This window comes from Carassius gibelio, chromosome A12, assembly GCF_023724105.1.
Source record: "Carassius gibelio isolate Cgi1373 ecotype wild population from Czech Republic chromosome A12, carGib1.2-hapl.c, whole genome shotgun sequence".
In the NCBI taxonomy this organism is placed as follows: domain Eukaryota; kingdom Metazoa; phylum Chordata; class Actinopteri; order Cypriniformes; family Cyprinidae; genus Carassius; species Carassius gibelio.
The window spans coordinates 20646643-20652642 of record NC_068382.1 but is presented as its reverse complement, the minus strand read 5'-3'; positions in this window follow the sequence as shown (position 1 = coordinate 20652642).

Genomic DNA, 6000 nt, shown 5'->3' with positions numbered 1-6000 from the left:
GGAGACCTGAGATCAAGGTGCGGTTTTCCAGGTGGGAAAGCTGAAAAATCACACTCCAATCAAAATTATTTTTCCATGACGGTCATGAGTACGAGTATGGCAGTTAATTACACAACAAGCTTTTACCATTGTAACTTATTTTTTAGGTGTAGAGAGCAAACAAAACAGTCTATTATCAATCCAATACAATACATACAGCAGCGTCCGTGTCCCAGAGTCCCAGAATGCATTGCGTTGCTGACGTCATGTTCCCAGACTCTATAGAGTGCAAAAGACCTTTTGTTTATCCACGATTGACAAAAATCTAAGTGTGTGTCTCAGCTTTTATAAGCAAATATTGACCACTGTAACATGCAAAACTATTTGTTTATCCATTTTTATTAAAGGGTACAGATGATGCGATTTCAATTTTTCCTTTCTCTTTGGAGTGTTACAAGCTCTCGGTGCATAAAGAACATCTGTAAAGTTGCAAAAACTAAAGTCTCAAATCCAAAGAGATATGCTTTATCAAAGCTAAGACACGATGTGAAAATATTTGCGCAATGCCACCAAAATGTTCATGCGAAGAAAGAAGGTGTGGTTTCAGTAACGCAGTTAGTGTTGAAGCAGCCATGTATGGTAAAACTAAGGACATTATTAACTGTCTTTGTTTTGAAAGATGAAACTCATGATTATGGAAAGGGGTGTTACATTTCGTGCTTGCAGTGTTCGGCCAATCACTATGCACAGGGACAGATGGCCAATCAGAGCAGACTGCGTTTGTTGGAAGGAGGGACTTTGTAGAAAACTATGTGTTTGAGAGAGGCGGGGCATATAGAGGCCTACAATAATGTACAGTATTTAAAAATTGAAAATTAAAGCGTATCATCATATTCTGCTACACCAAATACACAAAATAATGATCTTTACAAAAGCATCTTATGACCTCTTTAAAATAGCCTACATCACGTCTTTCTCCATGATTACAAAAAGCTGCATTTTCAATTCTCATTATTAAACCTTTAAATATTCATGACGCTATAGAAATAAAACATGGCGATTTTCATTTCCCACCAGTAAAACACTCCCACTACTAATTTACTATTACATTCCACTCTTTTGTAAATATTGACACACCTGTAACTCAAGTTGTGATGCAGAAGAGGCCGAAGTGTCGTCTTTAGTTACGTAACCGTATATATGTCACGTATATACACAAAACTGACATATCCACCTCATTTTTCTCGTAAGAGCGGGCACGGCCATTTGTAAATGTTACCCTAAACAATACATTTGAAAATATTGAAACTACAAACAATAAAACTAAAAAGAAATTATTACAATCAACAAGAATGTATGCAAACCTCATGATATCACAGTATTCACATCACTCCCCTGCTCGGTTATTCTGTTCCTCTGAGTGCACTAGTTGGGCAGCACACCGGGACAGCAGATGCTACACTGGGCTACTCATGCACACATTCCTGATCCTACATGATTGTCTGTAATTACCAGCTGTAAGCTGATAGCAGAGGGAATGAGGAGTCTATTGAGCTGTCAGTGGAAGTGAGCCGCTGACAAGGACAGGTACAGGCTGAGCGGCAGGAGGGAAGAGAGAAGAGAGAAGAGAGAGTGTCGTAACCATACACTCACTCTCTACTGGTCAGGCAATGGATGTGAGTCTTATCGTCTCATACTGAACACAACTAGGACAAGGCCTGTAAAACTATTACCATGCACTCAGATGGTTAACATACTACAGAGTATGTGTAGACAGACAGACAAACATACAGACAGACAGACAGACAGACAGACAGACAGACAGACAGACAGACAGACAGACAGACAGACAGACAGACAGACAGACAGACAGACAGACAGACAGACAGATAGATAGATAGATAGATAGATAGATAGATAGATAGATAGATAGCTTGTAGTCAGAGAGCTTGTAGGGGAGGCACCTAATTGTCTACTGTGGCATGTAATTACAAGCTTACTCAACATAAATCTTTCATTATTAAGTGCTATTTCAGTCCTGGAACACTGACTCTATGCGTCCCTCAGAGAGTGAGAGAAACTTCTGCTTTTTGCCTAATTCAGCTCGACGGAGAAAGAGCGTGAGATTTAATGCAATAAAATAGTGTTTGCATTTTAATCTGCAAAGAAAAGAACTAGATTAAATTCAATCCATCACAAACAAGAAAACAGGAAATATTGCTTACATCAGAATGCAAAAAAGGGTTCCCTGAGACACAAATTTTCTCAATTTTTTTTTTTTTTTGGGTGGGTGGGGGGGGGGGGGTCTAATGTGGTCTTTTTGTGAGATTAGATTTTGCTCAGTGGAGCCAGAAGCGTCTGAAAATAGGTGAATGCAATTATGGGATTGTTGTGAAGAGTCAGGTGTAAGTGTTCACCCACAGGCTGATTTCACTGACACCTGCCTTCGGGGTTATGAAGATGAAGAGAATTACACTTATTTTTGTTGAGTTCAATCAATGTCCTGTCATTTTGTAGGATAAGCAAAAAAAAAAAAAAAAATTAGCAGCTCATTTGCAACCAAAACTGATGTTAATAGACACTTCTGGTCTTAATGCAATATTATAGACTCATCAGTGCACATTATACCAGAGAAAAGCGATCTTTGACTTCATAATCTCTTATTAAAATGTAATAATTTGCTTCACCTCCGAAATTTATTTTCAGCTGTCCTCACCAAGGCCACTTTTCTTCATGAAGTCAATTCCCAGTGGACAAAACCAAGTCGTTTTTCACTTGGAATTACACCACTTTATGAAATTAAATTATGTTCTAAACACCACTTGATGCAGATTTTAATATCAGATGATGCTGGGGTTTAAAAATGACTCTATTATGATTTAATAATGCATTGTGTTGAGATGCTTGAATCGCTTCTGAATGTGAAATATGCACAATGCAAACATTGTTAGAAGTTATGGTAGTAACATTGTTTTATGCTGATATATTGCTTTTACACTGCGCTAGATATGAAGATTCTTCTATAAGATGCTCTGTTACCGTTCCTCTCTGCAGTCAAGTAACCAGGATCTCCAAGAATTTTGAGAAGGACTCTTAATGACTCTGATTCACCTTATGTGTGTAGATACTGCCCCCTATGCTTCAGAAATGTAACAGCACTCTCCTTTTTCACTGTGAAAAGAAACTGCTTAGAAGGTAGTTCTCATTGATTTTCCTTTACATTTTTGAAAAAAATATAAAAAAATGTAATTTTTTGTTAAAAAAGGGTCTGGTAATGAATAGGCGATTGTATCCGTGAGCTCTGTGAAAGTCATAGCAAACCACTCAAAGAACAGAGTAAGTGATGCATTAAATGCTTCTCTCTTAAATCCTGTTTTCACTGGCTGATGTTTTCTGCACTTCATTACTCAGTTCATGTGCTGAATCAACAGTAACAGTCAATCCATTCTTAACGCCACAGAATTAGCAGTTGGGCCAAACGCCAGCCAAGAGGAGTTGAGCTGAAGGCCTAGCTTCTCTAATCTAATCTGTCTTCTCATTTTCACCTGATTGATCTCATCTGTAGTTTTAAAGAAGTAGTTCAAACAAAAATGACACTCATCCTCATGATGTTTTTTTTTTTTTTTTTTTGGAACTCAGAAGTAGAAATTAAGTTGATGTTTTTTTTTTTTTCATTTAACTGAAGTTCATTGCAACCAGGTTCTGTCAAGCTCAAAATCATAATACAAAACAGCACAATAAAAAGAATAATAAAACTAGTCAATTTGACTTCTGCACTATAAGTCTTCTAAAGGCATATGATAGCTTTGTGTGAGAAAAAAGATGCAAATTATATCTTAATTCTCAGACATTAAACTTGGTACTGCAAATTTACATTATTGGTGCCAGAACACTAACAGCATATTAACTGTGTGCCATGGAAAAGAAAAATGGTGAGTAAATAATGCCATAACTATCAATTTCAGGAAATGTACCATTAATTAATAAAAAAAAAATCCAGTAACTAATGGAGTATGTTATTTAATTTTACTTGTAAAGGTGTTTTTTTTTATTAACAGGATACATTGACTCTAAAGATTTTATATATATATAAAACACTACATTACTATAAACCTCTGTATATCTGTATGAACAAGGAGAGTGTTTAACTCCCTCATAGTCCTCCCTCATGCTTTTCCAGCTGTTGAAAGCATGGAAGGCATGAATGAGATCCACAGAGGAGTAACGGATGTCTGTCCTGTGGGATTATCATGCTGAACAGATCCTAGCAGTGGATTTAAAAGCACTTTACCGATAATAACGGCACTCCTGACTGAAGAACAAGACCTCTCAGAACAGTAAAGGGAAAAAAGACACTGTAAGCTAAGCAGATAGCCGTGGTAAAGAAAACACTGCCTCATCTCTGGACTCTCTGAATTCCCCAAACACCTGCTCTCCACCAGAATAATCCCTTGTTCACTGCTTTCCTCTCTTTTCTTTTTTTCTCCACAGCACTATAACATATGTCGCAGAACAGTGTAAGTTTACTTCTTCTGCAATTCAAAGGATGGGATCTTTGTCCAGAAGAAGTCCTTTTGAAGTGTTTTCTGCATTGTAAAAATTGTGGCTTTAAGTAATTATTATTTAGATACTAGTTCCAAAGATTTTCGCGTTCACTGGGTTTCTCCCTTCAAAGTGTTGTTTTTTATTCGGACCGAACTTGACTCCAACTTTATGAAGCCTGTTTGCTCAAATATTTTATAGTTAATTTAACTAAAATAGTTTGTTCAGTCAAACATTTAGAAAAATAAGTAAAAATTTAAGCAATTTCTCCATGTGTTTTATACATTTTCTAAACTAAGTTTTATTATCCAGGCGTATTAGTAATTGCTGTAGGTTAGTGGAGGCGATTGACTGATCTCTGTCAAGTTTTCATCCTATTTGAAGACGATTGAAATTGCAGATGTGCAAACTGTTGCATTTTGTGGTACTGGTGTTTTGGGGTAAAATTTATAGAGCATTAAAACCCAAATTCAAAAATAAAAAAATAAACCATTCTGACCCTTTTTTTTTTTTTTTATGGCTAGCTCATAAAATGTACTTGGCTGTGCCAAGGTAGCTCTTAGCGTTTGGAAAAATGTTGGCTTTTCAGAACACCTTTTTAACCTGTCAAAAATCAATCTGTATAACTCAATTTGCCCACCACTTCTTGACACCCTGCCTTGAGGGCCCACAGAGTCTGGCTCAAAGTAAGGGTGTCCTAACTTGGCTTTATGACACTGTTCAGGCCCGTTCACACCAAGGTTGATAACTGTAAATATAGCAAGGAAGATAAATGTTTTACAAATCATTCTAAATTAAAAGAACAGCAGAATCCACACAACTATAACAGCTATAACTAAATCTAAAAGAATAGCAGAGTCATTGCCACAGCTATGGCTCATCTCATTGGAATCACATTCAAAACTCTGAAAGTCTATCAGAATCCATCCTGCTTTAAAGAAATTGAGCATTCAATTTGGCAGACAGTGTGTTAATAATACACATAACGTCATTGTGCATTGGTTTGGACACTGATAAACTTATAGTTATCTTTATAGTTATAGTTCTTGGTGTGAATAAACATATACACTCACCAAGCACCATGGCCCAAGTTTTCTTTTTTTTTTGGTCTTTAAATGCACACTACAAATCTGTCTTGAAACCCATCCACACAAGTTGTAAAGATACTTCACAAAAAAAAAAATCTTATCTCTTCTAAAGACATTGATTAAGCCGCTCAATTACTGTGGATTTATTTTATGACACCGTTTTGCCTACATGGTCTTTCAATGGAGGGTCAGAAACTCTCAGATTTCATTATAAAATTTCAAAATTTGTGTTTCAAATGATGAAATAATTTTCAGTTTTGAGAGAATTAACTTGGTGAACTAAAATATGTAAATAACTAAACTAAAACAGAAACAAATATATAATATAAGTTATTATAATAAATTATAAATCGCTAATAAATGTATATCTATTAATAAATTAATATGTATA